Genomic DNA, 16,693 nt, shown 5'->3' with positions numbered 1-16,693 from the left:
AGAAGTCTTTTAGTTAGTTAATAGAGGGTGTCAAAATATAGTCTTATACAAGATGAGCGGCAGAGGAGAAGAAAAATGGCGCAAAGAATCCGTATTCATCTTGTTCGGTGTCTCAGGTGGCAGTTACCCTCTTCTCTGGTCAGCAGCCCATCTGTTGTCTCAGGCAGAAGCTCTTTTTTTCTGCAGATACCTTTTTCTTGAGGTTCATAAGAACCCTCAGTGTGACGTCTTCCAGTGCAATGGGTATCCAGTAGTTTGGTGACGTCTGTCTTTGTAGTTGGGAAACACAAAGCCGGTGATCAACAGCCTGGCATTTTCCTGCTGTGTTAGTTGTTAACAGTACTTGATAAGGTCTTTCAAGGCTCCAAGGCTGTTCTTCTGCTGATACTTCAGAATTCCAGCACCCTGGACCTCCTGCTTTCTGGTCACACAGAGGTTGCTTCAGGGAGGCCTCAACTAGGGTGAGACCCAGGAGTCCTGGATGTGTGTCCAAATATGGAGTCTACGGTCCTGGGCCAAGGCAGTGAGGTCTTGAGCTGAATCTCAGTGGAACCTCTATTTCTGTCAATACCTCATCACCAATGTACAAACCAAGTTGGGTTTATTGACTCACTGCAGTGAAAGAGAGCACACATCATGGACAATGGTGGCCCTTCTCAGTGGGCTTTTTTCTTTCCTGTGAGTCCTCCTGGATTGATCTGGAAGCTTCAGGAAGACAGAACCTATGCGTCGTGCTCCTCTTTGGTTTATTCAACATATGACCGAGCAGATTCCCTTTAAATTATCAGCTGGGTAAGGGAACGAAGGGATTTCAACCTTTTTTTTTTTTTTTTAAAGATTTTATTTACTTTTTTGACAGAGACACAGAGAGGGAACACAAACAGGGAGAGTGGGAGAAGGAGAAGCAGGCTTCTGAGCAGGGAGCCTGATGTGGGGCTTGATCCCAGGACCCTGGGATCATGACCTGAGCCAAAGGCAGACGCTGAACGACTGAGCTACCTAGACGCTCCAGGGATTTTAAGCTCTTGGAGAGAAGCCTGTTACCTGGCAGAAAGGAGAAATTACAGTCACTCCTCCAAGGCCAAAGGAGCTGAAAGGAAGACAGACGGACTCATCGGTGGGGAAGATGAAGACAGCACTCCAGAGAGAACAAATCCCAAACTGGGACTCTCTTTCCAGTTGTTTTCCAGGAATGGGAAATTGAACTTGAACTTCTAAGAATGGGAAATTGAACTCTTGGACTGAATTGGGACTATGGAGACTGGGCAGGGCGGGGCTCTTACCGGACAAGAGGTGCGGTGCCTGAGAAGGAAGGGAACTCAAAGGGCTGCCCTTCTGGGAGAATCGATGTAACACCAGCAAGAATAATTACAACATTTCTCGCCTGTTTGTCTTGCTCTCAGTTGCTCCTTTCTTTCTTTCCTTCCTCTGCTCTTGAAGATCAACAATGCCATAAAACATTTGTGTCACTTAACATGCCAGGCACTGGACCTGGGTTATAAAGATGAGCAAGGCATGATGCCCAAGGCTCGCTCTTCAGTGACTTATGGGGTCAGGGACAATGGCAGAGAAGTGATAACCAGATAACCACAACTTCCTGTTCAGACCCTCTGAGCTCCAGATGACTTTTGGCTTCTTCTTTGGTTCTATGCAAGTACGCAAGGAAAGAGGCATCACTTTGCTCCTTGAAAGCCAAGTTGAGAGACTCCTGATGGTTCCTCCTGGCCAAGTGGAGGGAGAGGAGGGACCCACATACTAGAGGTGTGTAGCCTCAGCCAGCAATTTCCAAAAGCCCAGCACCCAGGCCTCTGGAGGGGATAAGATGAGGACAGGGTCGGAATAAGCAGTAGACTGGCTCAGCGGTGGTTCACGTTGAGTCAAGGCCAAGGTCATTAGGCTGGGAGTGAAAAATGGGGCAACGAGGGTGGTCTGGCAACTTGTGGAAGAGGGTCTTGTCCCAACAACCTTCAGCACCCCTGATCCTCCCCCACCTCCCTGAAATCTGGAGAAACAAGACCTTGGGTTCAGGGAAGGACACTCCCTTGGGCTGAGGTAACTACTCACCCCCTGGCCCTGCAAGACCCTCACAAGGCCCCTGGGGCTTCACTATCTCCCTGGGCAGTCCTGTTCCTTCTCTCCTCCTCCTCTCCCTCCAAATCCATCTTCATTAGTAATTATAAACGTCCAAGTCCCAGCCGTTAGAAGGCTGTTCTAGATAAATAATGCTTTTCATATTTAATTTACGAGTAGTTCTGCAGCCTCTTTGGGGTGTGCTGGGTTAATTAAGAGCTGAATTAGATGAAGCTGCATCTCCCTGAGGAGACTCAAACTCTTTCTGACCAAAAAGAGAGAGAGAGAGAGAGAGGTAGTTGAAGAGGAGAAGGGTCCCTTGGAGGATACTGCCTTGGTCATGGCCTCAACAGAAGGCCAGTTGGAGGGGACCTCATGATGCTTGAAGTTCAGCTTTTCTTTCTTTCACAGTGTGGTGCCTCCTCCAGCCCCCGAGGCAGGTGGTCCACCGTGCGTGTAGGGCAGGGCATTCAGCATGGTGACCCAGGTCTGCCTTTCTGGATGGCATGGGGTTAATGCCCTGTAGCAGGGAAACTGGCCTGGAATGGGGCCATTTGCCTATCAGACCCTGCCAGGAGCTGGATGTGGGGCTGGGGAAGCTGATCCCAGGTCTCAGGCCAGGACTGTGGCTCTGAAATTTCAACCCCCTTCCCCAGCCCTCCCACCCTCAATCCCCTTTGCTGGGGCTGAGCAGATGAGGGCCCTGTTGGTTCTGAGTATTTCCTGGATGGTTGACGAAGTGGCACAGAGCTTTGCCCTCCACCGGGAGGATGGGAGGTCTCACCAAACCTGCCCCTGGGGGAGGCTGCTGGGGCAGCAGGTCGGGGGTCAGGAAGTTTCTCTGGTGGCTCTGCATGCCCTTCACCTTTACCCCGACTTCGTAGGGTCAGACTGTGGGGCTCCAGTGGTTTGGTCTTCCCCTCCCATTTAAAGGGAAGCAATAAGGCCAAACTCTTAGAACAAGTGGGTACAGAGGTGGACTCAGAATCCTAGGCTGCTGCCACCAACACACTCAGACGTGTGTGTGTGTGTGTGTGTGTACATGTGTATGCTCATTCACAAGCACACATGCCTCTCTTGTGGGCTCACAGGTTCACAGAGGGCTCTTACCCAGCACCAAGCTGGTAGCCCTCAGATACTCGGGAGGTCTGTGGGGGACAGATGTGCACCCTTGGATCACAAGCAGACCTTCCCAGTCTCCTGTTCCCCTTCACTGTACAGAGAAGTGTGACCCCACACCCCTGGAGACCCTGCTGCAGACCGTGTGATAAGATAGTTTGCGTGCTTTCGGGGTCCTAGACACGGGCAGAACCCCTGGTGTTCCCAGACCTGTCACCGAGTGCCAGACAATCAAATCCTGTCTCCTCTGACCTCATGGCCACATGCTCATGCCCCTGGTATGAGCCTCGGGCTACGGAATCAGTGTTTCTGCCAAACATGCTTGTACATGCGTGTGCATAGGTGTGCATGTGTGCAGGTGCTCCAGTCCAAACTGCTGCTCTGTTAGGCAAAAACAGACGGAGCTCTCAAGGGTCCCTTGGCCTCCTGAGCAGTTCATGGTAGGATCAGCAGCCAAGAGAAAATAAAACTTGCGAAGAATAGGAAAAGCAGAATGAGGGGGCTGAAGGGAGCCCCCCATCCCTCATCCTCCACCCATCCCTCACCCCCCCACCTCCTACCCCCATCCCCACCCCAGGGCAAGCAGGCGTGTGACATCCCGCCTTCCTGCAGACTCCGAGAGCATGCCATTGACTCCCTCTTCCATCCCCTCCATCTCCCTGGATCTGTGACATCTTGTGCTCTTGAGGGCCAGTTTCCCTCAAAGGGCGGCTCCTGCAAACCAGGTTGAAACTTGGTCCCACCAGCTCCTTTACCTTGGCCAGACCTCCAGCTGGTGGGGAAGCCAGCTGGTGGGGAAGCCAGCCAAGGGGAGGTGCGAGATGCAGATGCTGATGTCTGAACGGGCTGGGAACAACAGAGATGGGCAGTGGAGGGGCCACTCCTGCCCGCTCTGCATTTACCGGGTTTCTGATTTGCAGCTTGCCTTCCAGTTTCATGGCCAGGTTCATATCAGGGACGGGTCTGGCTTCTCTGGCTAGTCCCGTGGGGCTTCTGCTTGGGCACAGGTTTGTCCCCACTCCTCCTTCCACCCTGATGCCTTGCAGGAGTTCGTCTGGAGGTGGGACTCCCCAAAGCAACAGCAAGGACTTCAGTTCTGACCGGATGAGTTTCCTCAGAGGTGGCCTCTTTCCACTCCCGTGTGCACAGAGGAAGAGGAGGGACTTGACCTTGGCCACGGGGCGGGTCGGGCAGGTGAGGGGCAGACCAGGGCTCCAGACCCCAGGGATCCTGGCTCCTCTCAGCCTTCCTCCTCACCCTGGTGACACATGCCACAGCTCTTCCTCGTCTTTGCTTTTCTTACCAGGTCTCATCTTTATCTTCTATAGGTATATCTTGCTTCATGCAGCAGATAAGTCCTTTTTAAATGTTGTCTGTGAAGAGGGATTTCCACATCAAATCATACTAGAAAGTGCGTCTTCCCTCCCTAGGGGACTTTGCTCTTTAGGTCCCTAAGTTTGCAGAGCTGTAGTTTAAAAGGGGCTTTACATGTTGCCTTTGATCCTTGAAAGAGTCGCCTGGGGATGGTGGGGCGAGTTGAGAAGCCACCCCAGAGAGGGTGGCCGAGCTACATCTCCTGCCTCTTGTCTGCCTTTTGCTGGGAACTCTGTCCGTCTCGCCTGATGGCTGAATTCCTTGTGAGCTGAAATACCCAGCTTGGACACTGGAAACTCATCCTGTATTTCCCAAAGCACGTTCCACAGAACACTGGTCCTGAGAAATCTCTGTGATGAAAGGGTTCCTCAGTCAAAACAGTTCGAGAAATGCTGCAGACTGTCTCTCCCTCTTGGAGACTGCCATGCACAGGTGCCCATTAAAGGCTCTGAGAAGTCCTGCTATGAAAACCTGCTTAATTCTACTTTCTGAAACTTCTTTGGACAGAAGATCCTTTATTTCTGGTAATTATCTGTTTGTGGAACGCATGGTGGGAAACACTCGTCTGGCTTGTTTTCTGTGTTATTCTGGATTTTTCACCTCACAAGTATGAGTGAGGCCCCACTGCCCTCCTCCCCTTGCTGGGCTCCTCTTCCTTTCTCCCTTGGACATCCCCTGTTGCAACCTCAGGGCAGAGGCCTTAGCTGATTTCTCTGGCTCCTTTAGATGGGACAAGAGCAGGGAGAGCTCACGGTGGGGCTGGGCAGGGTGACCTGGCAAAGCTCAGGAGACCGAAGACGGACATCAGGCCAGTGGAGGTGAGACCAAGCCATCCTGGGGCAGTGGAGTGGGGGGGCCCGGGTCCAGCTTGCTGGTCCTGAGTGTCTGGCTGGGGCTCCTGGTCTCTTGTGCTGCCTACCCCCCACCTCCCTGCCACTGGCCCATCTGTTCAGCGCTCTCCATCATTATCCATCATTCTCTTAGGAGCTGAGAGATGCAGCTTTGGGGTCGCTCTCTCTTCCTCTCCTTGTCTTTATTGTTCCAGCAGTAGCTTGGATTTCTTTTCTTTCCCTGCCTGCCTGGACCCTCGGCTGGGGGTGCTGTGAGAAGTCAGATTTTCCTGTTACCTCCTTGCCCTTGATCCTACTGTCTGAGCCCTCCCCCCACAATGACCCATCCACCATGTCCTAACCTTCAGGTGCCTGACCTAGGCACCTGCTGATGACAGGGGTGGTGCTCACTTGGTGACCCGGGAAGTGAGTCCAGTGCTGGTGATGCAATCTGCCTCTAGAGAGAAGGAGGGACTGCTCTCTCATCTTTCCTGATAACTCCTCTTTGAGTGCATCAAGGCCAAGTGCCCTTTGCTAGAGCCCCTTATCGACTGGTCAGCTCTTAAAGCCAACCCTGGGCCCAAGGTCATGTCTTCCAGCCTTCCTCAGGGTGCTTGCAGTTGGCTTTTTGAAGTAAGGGCAGGAGCCCGCTCTTTCCCGGTGACTTACAGTGCTCCCCAGGTCCTGTCCCTGCCCTGCGCCTCCACAACAGCCTGGGCTTCATCACAACGCACAGGGGCAGCACTGCATCCTGGGTGTGGTCTCTGAGAAGCTACTTTAAGCCTCCCAGTGTGCAGCCCTGCAGGCCCAGCCCAGGCGGGGGAGGAGGCCTTGTGGGTGAGCAAGTGCCCTTTGGAGAACTGTAGCTTGTGTGGGTGGAGCCTCAGAAGGACAGTAACACAGATGCTGGCATTTGGGGCTGAGTCTTCCTATTTCCCTGAAATGAAGGTGAGGAGCAGTGGTTGTGGTGGTGAATCAGCAGATAGACTTGTTTGTAGTCCTGTGTGCAAGGTTTCGACCCTGGGATAGGAGGGACAGGACACTTTCTCCCCTTTCAAGGGTCAGGCTGGGCTTCTCAGTGCCCGGAAGGATGGATGGATGAGCGGGTGCGTTGGTTCAGGCCAGGGTTCTCAATGTCCTCTTTTGGGGTTGGTTGGAAGAATGCCCTGACCAGCTAGGGCTGTGACCTCAAGACACTCTTCATCTATTGGGAGACATGGGTTTATAGGCATTTAAAGAGGCAAAATGGTAACAGATGGGGGTGTGAAAGGTAAAATGAATTCCACTTTCCTGGGACAGAGCCAGGGCAGAAGGCCGGCAGGGGAGGGGACCTGAAACCAGACATCAAAGCCAGAAAGCTGCTCTCCAGACAGATGAGGGAGAGGCAGGGACAGTGGGAAGGCATCATGCCAGGCTGTGGTGCCTGAGGTGACATGAGGCAGGAGTAGCTTGGAGCAGGAGGTAGTGTGGGAGAATAGCAGGCCAGCCCAGACTCAGCCCTGATGGAGGGGCAGCCCTGGGAGCTGTGTGTCAAGGCTAGCCCAGGGTCAGAACAGGTGCCAGGGTCACCGCTGAAGAGTGCTCAAACCAGTATTTTAAAAAGGCAAGTGGAGCATGAGGGCTTACCTGTGGTTTCTTCTACTCCCTGGGCTGTTTAGCAGGTTCAGTGGGACTTGGGACTTGGCCTTCTGGGGGAATAGACCACAGGCCACAGGCCCTGGGGTCCCTGTGTTAACCCAGAGCACCAGAACGAGGGTCAGTCAGAGAGCAGGCAGCTCACCCTACCTGAAGGAGGGTGCCCTGAGTGCTCAGCCCCCTGCCTCCTGTGGGAAGGAGTCTGGAGTGGAAGGGATGAGAGCTGGAATTGGCCAAGAGGTTCTGGGAAGGTCCTTCCAGGTTGCACTTTTGTCACGAGGCCCCTGATTCTCTGTCCCCACGCAGAAGGTGCTCACAGTTCTCTCTGCATGACTTTAACATTTCCTCCACTTGTCGAGGTTCATTTCTTTTCCTTTTCCCTCCCTGGGGACAGACTTCGACCAAGAGCTGCCCTATGCAGTGCTGTAGTGGGCCTTTGTGTACACCTCCCTCTAACCTGGCTTGGCCTAGTCTCTCTTTGCAGTGTCTCTCATGGACACCTATCTGACCCCTGCATGGCCTCCCCGGAGTCTTCTCTGCCTGATTCTGGTCCTCATCTGCTGCCTGCAGCTGGCTCGAAAGATCTTGCATATCCCCAGGCAAAGCTTGAAGTCCCCATTGTAGAACCCGAGATTTTTGTTTGTTTGTTCGTTTCCAAGGTTGAGCAGACATGTCATTGGCATTGGTGGAGGAGCCAATAACAGAGGGGAAGTGGGGAAGGAGGCGACAGAGGAATGCTTTCCAGGCAGTCTTCAAGTCAACTAGTAAAGCTAATGATAATAACTAGCATTTATTGAGTATCTGCTATGTGTTGGCTACATTGTTAAATGCTTTATTTAATACATTCATATCCCTTACTTCTCAATAACCCAAGGAAGTATATACTATTACCATCATCACCTAAAATGGAGGTCCAGACAGGGAGGAAGAGCCCACTGTTTACCTGCTTCCCTGTGGGAAGGGCTTCCTTGCCAAGGGGAACCATCTCTAAAGGCCAGCTAGGACATCCCTCTGCCTCCAGCCAGGATTGCCTTGGAACACCGTGCTGGAAAGTGCTCTGGGTCAGGCTGAGGGGTCTTGGGTAAAAATTACTTCTTCACTACTTTTTGGTGTCTTGTTCTAGGCCCCAGTCAGAAGGTTGCTTTCACGGCCTAACAGAAACCCTTCCTACCTGCAATATATCCCTAGGTGGTAGGGAGTGTCAGCAGGGGCCAGTGGAAGGAGGAATAGGGCCTTGACTAAGTTCCCACTTGCTCTGTAGGTTGAAAGAGATGTCTGTACCTCAGCGACCTTTCCCAGGGACCCTATTTCAGTGTTCTTTCTGTGGGTCTCCCCTTTGTCTCAATGTCCTCTCTCTCTGGCAGAAGCTGGATCCTGGGCCTAGGGTGCCCCATCCTCTCCACCCTCATGTGCCACCCAGTAGGCCAGTAGGGCCCTCTTTCTGACAGTCCTTGCTTCTCTGACCCGATGAATGGGGCGGGGAGCTCCATACCCCAGAGTGTACCTCTTTTCCATTTCCACAGCCTGGCTCAGGGCCGTGCAGGCTGCGGTTGGCAGATTTTGCCCTTTCAAAAGATGTCTTTCTTTGAGAGGGCGAGGAGCTAATCATTAATGTGAAGAGACCCTTCTAGGACAGATGGCTTCTGGGTTTGCTTGGAGAATGTCTGAACAAGAACAGTTGATCCGCTTTGGAGAGGGACAGAGATTACTCACCTCCAGGGAGATTTTTTATTTTTATTTTTATTTTTTTTCTGGAATGCCCAGGAAGCCAGATGGGCTTGCTGCAATAACTCTGGGTGTTTCCCCCACCTGCCTCTTGGGCTCTAGGGGGATGCTTAGACCTAACGAGAGCCTGTAGGGATTAGGCACTCTGTGGGTCTTTTGGAGACAGCATTTCTGGTGTGCATTTGAGCAGGGGGTTAGGTGGGTAAGGATGAGAAGCGGATCTGTTTTAGGGTCTTGGGAGACGCTCTCATCCCTGAGAAGGAACTGCTTACAGCTGTCACCTGCTAAGAAATGACCCCTGGTCATGAAAAGTTTCTTACCCTACCAAGGAGGCAGGGTCTGGCCAGTGTCAAGGGAGGAGGGTGGATGGGTGGCCGCGGGAGCACTGGGGAGCAGGCTGCCCTGGAAGCAGGGATTCCAGGCACCCATCTCTGCAATGGGGCGACTGCCCCCAGAAGCCCTAGTGCACTTACCTCTGAAACAGAGGTATTACTTTTTATTTGTCCCACATTCCTGCCTCCTCCTGGGGCTACCGAGGATGGTATGAGCCATAGAGGGACGCTTAGAGCAGACCTGCGCCGCAGAACTTGGGGACCCCCTTTCTTAGCAGGATGAACCTCTTCCTCTATGGTCAAGGGTATTTCTCTCCCCCTCCCCACCATTTCCAAGTTTTATCATCGTGTGGCCTGATGCCTCCCTTTCGGGCCACCTCCACCACACAGGAACGTGACCTCGGTGAGGACAGGACTGCCACCTGGCTGTGGTCACACCTGTGCCTGGCAGTAGGTCTGCCCATGGCGGGGGTCCTGAATGCCATCAAGCGAAGGCTGCTGAGGGCCATAGCCTCTGCCCCTTACAGGGGTGAGACCCAGGAGGGAGGCAGGCGGGCCATCTGTGTGATCCTGACAGCTAAGGAAAATGAGGCTCCGCGATCCCGTGACTTGCCCAGAGTCACTCAGCTTTCAGGCTAGACCTGCCCGGGTCGGTCGGAACCTCTGGGGCCTACTGCGGTGGTGGGGAGTGTGTCGGCCTTCAAGGCCCGGAACACAGGGCATCTGGTAAGGTAAGGAAGACCAGGTAGGTGACACTGCTGAGACATTGGCAGACACCTCTCCTGCCCAAAAGCCCACAATTTTTGTCGTTTTTTTTCCCTGTGGTGACTCCTGGAGACCTGAAGATGGCCCCAGTGCCCCACGAGCCTTCCCACCTCTGGGCTCTGAGATCTAGAAATCGGGTTTCCAAGCCCCTCGACATCCTGGGGGGCGGGGCCTCCCTGACAGTCCCTTTCTGCTTTCTGGACAACCCTTGTGCAGGGAAGAACCCAGGAGGGACCCGGAGCCCCGGCAGGGAGGGGCAGGTCCCCTCTCTTGGTCACCCAAGAGACCACTCTGGAGAGCACTGTATGCATTTTTACACGGCTCTGCTCAGAAGATGCTACCCTCTGAACAATTCCCTTTAAGACGCTCCTACCCTGCTTCAGGGTCAGGGCGGAGGCTCCTCGGCATCTCCTTCCCCTTACAGTCACCTGACTGGCACAGGACGAATCCTTGTTTTTCTTTTCATAGAGGAGGATGCGAAGATGCAGAGGCACAAGGGGACAAAGTGACTGGCCTGAGGTCCCGAGGCCAGGATATGGCAGAGCTGAGATTTGAACCCAGGCACTTTTGATTGGAGAACCACAGGCTTAGCTGCAGTGAGCTCCAGCCCTGCATTTCTCAATGGAAGGCTGCCTCCCGCCGGTCTCCCCCAGCCCAATTGGGCTGGTGTTCTGGATGCACCTGTTGGCTGCCTCGGCCTGGGCCTTCCTGGGTTTGCCTGGAGTCGCCGTGGAGGGGAGCCCACAAGGCAGTGACAGCAGAATGAGGAGAGGGGGCTGTGGGGGACCTGGATGGTTGCCCTCAGCTGGAGGGCAAGCCTGCAGCACCCCAGCTTCCTTCCGGGGCCGGTGGGGGGCTGGGCTCTGTGACATCAGTTGCTCCTCGGCATGCCCAGCTCGGCCAGCCTCCTGACTCTCAAGCCACAGAAGATTCTGGATGGTCCATGGTGGAGCCCAGCCATGAACTTTTCCTAGAGGGGCCGCCACAGCCAGGGGCAGTCTGGCAGGGTTGGAGGGGAGGCAGGATGGAGACGTGTGGGAAAAGGGGAGGGGAACTCTTTGACTTTGGAATTAAACGCACTGAAGCAGTGGGCATGGTGGCTCAGGAGTCGGCAGCTCTGACGGATTTGTATCGTTTAATTTTGCTGGGTATTTGATTTTGAAGAAGTGGTTCCCTCCGGTTAAGGGAAGGGTTTCTCGTGGAAGGGCTTCGTCCAGCCTGTGTGTCCAGCACTGTGATTCCTCTTCCCCAAGGCAGTCATGGTTTCTGTGTGTCTCTCCAGAGATGATCTAAACACACACAAGCAGATGTGCAGCGTATTTTAAATTGTGTTTGCACACTATCTGGAAAATCATGTTTTGCACGTCGCTCTTTTTCATTTAACAGTGTATCTTGGCAATCTGTATTAGTATACAAAGAGCTTCCTTGGTCTTTAATTATGGCTGGGTAATGCTCCCTTCTTGGCTGTACTGTCACTTTTAAAAGACGAAATCTAATTTACATAGAGCAGAAGTCTTCAGTGGCCAGTCAATGCTCATTCGCATATGTATACACCCAGGTGATGGCCACGCAGAGGACTTTCCTTCATCCAAAAAGTTTCTTGTGCTGCTTCCCAGTCAATATGCCTGCCTAAATGTTCTCATTATTCTAACTGCTAACTTCTCAACCTCACATCAGTTTCCTTATCTTTAAAATGGGTGCAGTGTTGGAACTGACTCACTTTCCCAGAATAGTAACTGTCCAACAGAGGATGGATGTCTTGGTCGGTATTCTTTCTTCTACCTCTGCCTGGGCTCTCCAGTACCTTCAGATTCTCCGTCTGTCTGTCTCTCTGTCTGTCTCTGTCGTGTGTGTGTGTGTGCGCGCATGTGTGTGCGTGCGTGCGCTCGCACCCACCCCCCCCAACACCCCCTCCTCCCTCACATACCGTCTAGCCTCGGGAGATCGACCAAGAGGGTCATTGTGCAAAGCTCAGGCTGTGTGAATGGCTCCATTGTTCTGGGGCTGAGTTCCCAGAGCCAGCCAGTATGGCACTGACCAGGGCTGGGCTGTCCAACGGGAGGTGCCCATGGGCCCCTGACCAAGGGCTGACCACACCTGGCAGGATCCCCACTTCCCCTCCTTCCCCAGATGGAGGAGGGAAAGAGCCTCCGTTTGACCCAGACCTGGGCTGGGGAGCCCAAAGGATGCCTCTCGTTCTCTACTTGGCCTCCTGACTTTGGAATGCCAGGGCCTAGGGCATCTGCAGATGTACACGGTGACCTTGGCTCCGAGAGGTTGGGGGCATATGAGGAATGGGGACAAGGTGAGAAAAGGGAAATGGGCATCGAATGCTTGCTTATCCCTTTTCCCCTCCTGGTGTGCAAGAATGTGGGGGACCTGAGGGTCTGGGGATGAACTGGCTTACAGGGAACCATCTAGAAGCAGGCCTCCGCTGCCAGGTGGCTCACACCCCAGGAACTGGTCCAGGATGCAGGACTGCAGTTGCCTGTGGGCCAGGCGCCCTAGTGCGGGATTTCTGTGTGCTAGCATCCAAGACAAGTCTGTCCACCTACCTGCGGAGTTTCTCTAGGATTCCTCAGAAGTGACGGTCCTGGCACCTATCGTCTTGACCTTCCGCCCTTTAATGCTGCCTGTGAGATCTGGCACAGAGCTCACTCCCTCACCATCTGCCAGCAGGGAATGTGCCAGAAGGACTTCCTACTTTCTCAGCACCAGCCAGGGCCGGGGAGAGGGGTTGCCTTGGGGTCCAACATGAGGTGACCTCCCATAAGCAAAAGGTATTGAAGGGTGCAGGATGAGGGCAGGTGAGGGGTACCGGGACCCGAGGCAGAACTGGGAGGGGTTGGCCTGGAGGCAAGTGAGGGGATGGGGGGATCCTGGAAGGTAGGAGCAAGGGTTTACCAGGCAAGTATCAGGCCTTCTGGGGTCTTGGTTTCCTCCTGCCTCAGGTAAGAAACCTGACTGGAGGTCCTGGCCCCTCTGGGCAGCCCATGTCCCTAGAGTCTGGGCTAGATTCCTGGTGGCCTCGCGAAGTCCCAGCACACATTAGCTGCTCCCTGGGCTCAGACACCATTTCTCCTCCTCATCCCTGCTGGCCTGGACACCTGCCTCACAGAGCTTAGGTCTCTACCTGGGCCTTGCCAGCTCTCAGCTGGACCACGCACCCAGTCCAAACTGTCCGATCCAGGGGCCGAGGCTTCTGTGGGTAGGAGCAGTGGAGGGAGCCCGGCCCTCCCAGGATCCTGTCTTCTCTCAGCCAGCCTCCCTTGCCATGGCAACACCCCAACTGAGGCCTGGGAATTACCCAGGATGTGAGTTTTAATTGCAGCCCATGATCCCTGTTCCACCCGCCGCCGACTCCCACCACCTTCCCGGTCCCGGGGCCTGTGAGATAATCCCCTGCACCCTATTTTTAGATCAGACACAGGGACTGCAGCCCTCCTTAAGCTTTGTTTGCCTTTGGTCAGTCTGTCCATCTCCTCATAGCTCTGTGGCCGTGTGTCCCCAGTGGGGGGTGGTGAGGGGAGCGGAAGTTTCCAGATGAACACATGCCCTGTGGCCGCATCTCTGCTCCCCCAGCAGGCAGGCTCTGGGAAGCACTGGGTCAAGCGGTGGATCCTAACAGCACCCCCCGATTCTCCTCAGCCTGGACCTCCAGGGGGGAGTGGGGCAACAGGCAGCACACTGGCATAGGGAAAGTCATCTCTGCTGCACCTTTTCCTCAGAGGGCAGCTGAAGCCGGCTCCTCCCGCGGCAGGAAGTGGACATCTGGCCTTCTCTGACTTCTCCTTCCTCCTGGAAACTTTGGGGACTCGGATGAGACTGGCCTCGGCAGGACCTGGACCCTGACCACGTGAGGCCAGAGGACGGACGCTGGAGCCTGGGGAATTGGCTGAGGACCAACACCGAACACTCCTGCTTCCCAACCACCAGGAACATCCTGGAACTACCAGGCCCAGGAGGGCCAGAGCCCTGGGCTGGCCAGGGTGGTCTGGGCAGCTGGTGTGTTGCGGCTTAGCTACTTACCAGTAGTAAATCACTTAGTTTCCCTGTTTCTTCCCCTCCACCAAGGTTTGTTGACATCCTCTCATTTACTCGGGGCATTTTGTTCTGTAACTGGAGAAGGAGAGGGACTGTCTATTGGGAGTGGCTCCAAGGAGAGAAGGAGTAAGGAGGGAACAGTGTCGTCCTCTCTGGCCCACATTCGAGGCCAGTGGTTAGATGGTGTAGTCACCAGCAGGACAGTCTCTTTGTCTAGAGGTCCTGGGGCCTAAGCCGTTGTGCTTCCTGGCCCTGGGGACCCTGGACCTCTGTGTTAGGGAAGATGCTGGTCTCCTCGCCTCTTGTTGTCCAAGGTCTGGGGCTCTGGGGGCAAAAGAAGTCCCCTTCACCTGGACATTAGCTTTCTCACCAGAGTTATAATTAGGACAGTAGGGCGGGGGGGTGCGGACACTCCTTCAGGTAGCTTCACGGCTTCTGGCAAGTTCTAGAGCAAGAGCAGACAAACATGACAAGAGGGCCAGTGGTGGCTGCTGCAAACAGGCTGGCCTGGGAGCAAGGAAATCCCCCTCTGAGGGACTCACGGACACCCTGGAAGGTGGGCCAGTGGGGTGACTTCTCGAGGGGCTTTGGCTGATGACTCGATAGGGCAAGAACAGGAATTTTGAGTTTTTGTCAAAATGATGTGGTTTTTCTGAATCCAGGAGCTGGCAAGGCCTGGCTACCTCTGTGCCTGGGGAAGCACAGGGATCTTGTGAGGAAACACTGGGATCACACACATCTGAGGGACCAGTCCGGTGCCTGGCCTGAGGTAAGGCTCTCAAATATTTCATTTCAACCACAAAGAAGTTCAGGTCCCTTGATTTATCCGGAAGAAGAATTCATCCAGAAGGGGGTAGAAGTGGGGACTAAGAGGTATGTAAGAGACCTTTTCTTCGAAAAGTAGGAGACCCAACTGAAGGCTCCACTAACTTCCGATGTGGCCACAGAAAGTTGAGGTAAGTCACCTAACTTCGCTGGGTCTCCGTTTGTTCATCTACGAAATGAGGGAGCTGAGTGAGCTCGCCTCTGAGGGCTTCTCCACGCTCACCTGAAGGGGCCTCCTCAGCAGCAGGCCTTCCACTTCATCTGTGGGGAAACTGAGGCTCCAGAGGACAGGTCCCCTGGGCCTGCCTACCTCTACCCAGGTTTTCTGGTCAGAACTTTCTGGACAGGTACTGCGGGCTCTCAGGCCTGCAGTCTGGGAAGAGCAGAAGCCGTCCTCTCGGGGTTCGCTGCCTTGTCAGCGTCAGTGGTGAGACAGGGGAAATTGAGGACCACAGTGGCACATCTTAAATCAAAGCCTGGGCCATCAATCTCCTAGAACAGACTGATATCAACAAGGTGGGTGGCGCGGACCGCCAATGGATGGACAGGCAAGAGATATTAAAAAACTGAAATCTCCAGCCCCCAAATCCCTTAACCAATTTCCAAACACCCCAGGGGCCTGCCTGCTGAGGAGAGGAAAGGACATGTTTAATATTAGAAACCTCCAGGAGGGCCTGGGGGCTCTATTTCGGGAAAACCCCTCTGGGGGTCTGGAGGCTTCTGAAGGCCCTCTCCTCCTGCCCTTCCCTGCAGGCACCCTCACTAGGCAGGATGACTGACTGTGGCCAGGCAGAGTGGGGAAGCGGGCGCGGCCAGACTGCTCACTCCAGTGTGTGCGCTGCTGCTCAGCAGCTCTGCAAACCCACACAAGCTGCTTAAACTCTTTGGCCCTCAATTTCCTCATCTGTAAAGTGGGAATGGGAATACCTCTTTCCAGGGGTTGTTTTGAAAGTTAAACAAAATAATCCACACAAAGCAAACAGCACAGTGCCCGGCACGAGGTAAGACCTCAAACATCAGCCGTGAATATTAACCTTTCTATTATCACACAGATAAGCCCAGTCTGGCTACTGCTGCTTCTCACAGGCTTTTCTTCTCTTTTGCCATTTTATACCCTCTCCATCCCTCAAGCCTCAACTGCTGCCTCCTCCAGGAAGCCCTCCCTGAATAACTCCCCAAGGTTCCATCCTTCTCTGAACTCCAAGTCTTGGGTACTTGATAACATTGGTCACAAAGGTTCTGTCCCACTTCATTGTCTGGGATCCCATTCCCCAAGCAAAGGCCTTTGCTTTTGTTTTCGGCCTCCTCTTCTCGCCTTCTCACCCACCCATGCCACTTGCCACAGTACCGTGCACACAGTAGGTTGCTCATGAAACACGCACGCTTGTTATCGATTGGAACATTTCAGGAAACTGGAATCAGAATCCTGGTGTTCTCGAAAACAGGATTTATGTCTATTTTTAGAGTTTAAATATTCTTTAAAAAATTTCCAAATTCCACTCCATCTTTACATTACAACCCCACCAATCTTTTCATGTCAGCCAGACGTACATTTCCCTCCTTTCCACCCAAAATACACCAGAATTTGAAAAATGAGGCGCTGGATCTGAGAGTGTGAGATAGAGAAGGTGTTCTCTAAACCTTGACTATTCTTGTCAGGCTGAAGTCTCAGGGAGGGATTAGCTCTGGGTGAAGGGGAAGGTTCTGATGGCTCAGCTCAGTGTTGTTAGAGGTTGGCTTTCTACAGAGGGACAAATGGAATTTTGAAACACAAAGTCCTTGCTTCTGGAAGGTCAGCACTCTTGTGAGCCATCCCGGAGCACTGTCACTCTGTGGGGGGCAGGATGGGAAACAGATCTAGTCACCTTGAAATCTGGTTGGAGGACCAGCACAGCCAACCTCCTGGCTGTGCTGGGTGGAGGTCAGATGGGGCAGAAGCCAAGGCAGGAAAACACACCAGAGGTGATCTGGGAT

This window comes from Mustela nivalis, assembly GCF_964662115.1.
Source record: "Mustela nivalis genome assembly, chromosome: 9".
In the NCBI taxonomy this organism is placed as follows: Eukaryota; Metazoa; Chordata; class Mammalia; order Carnivora; family Mustelidae; genus Mustela; species Mustela nivalis.
Note: the sequence above shows the minus strand (reverse complement) of the source record.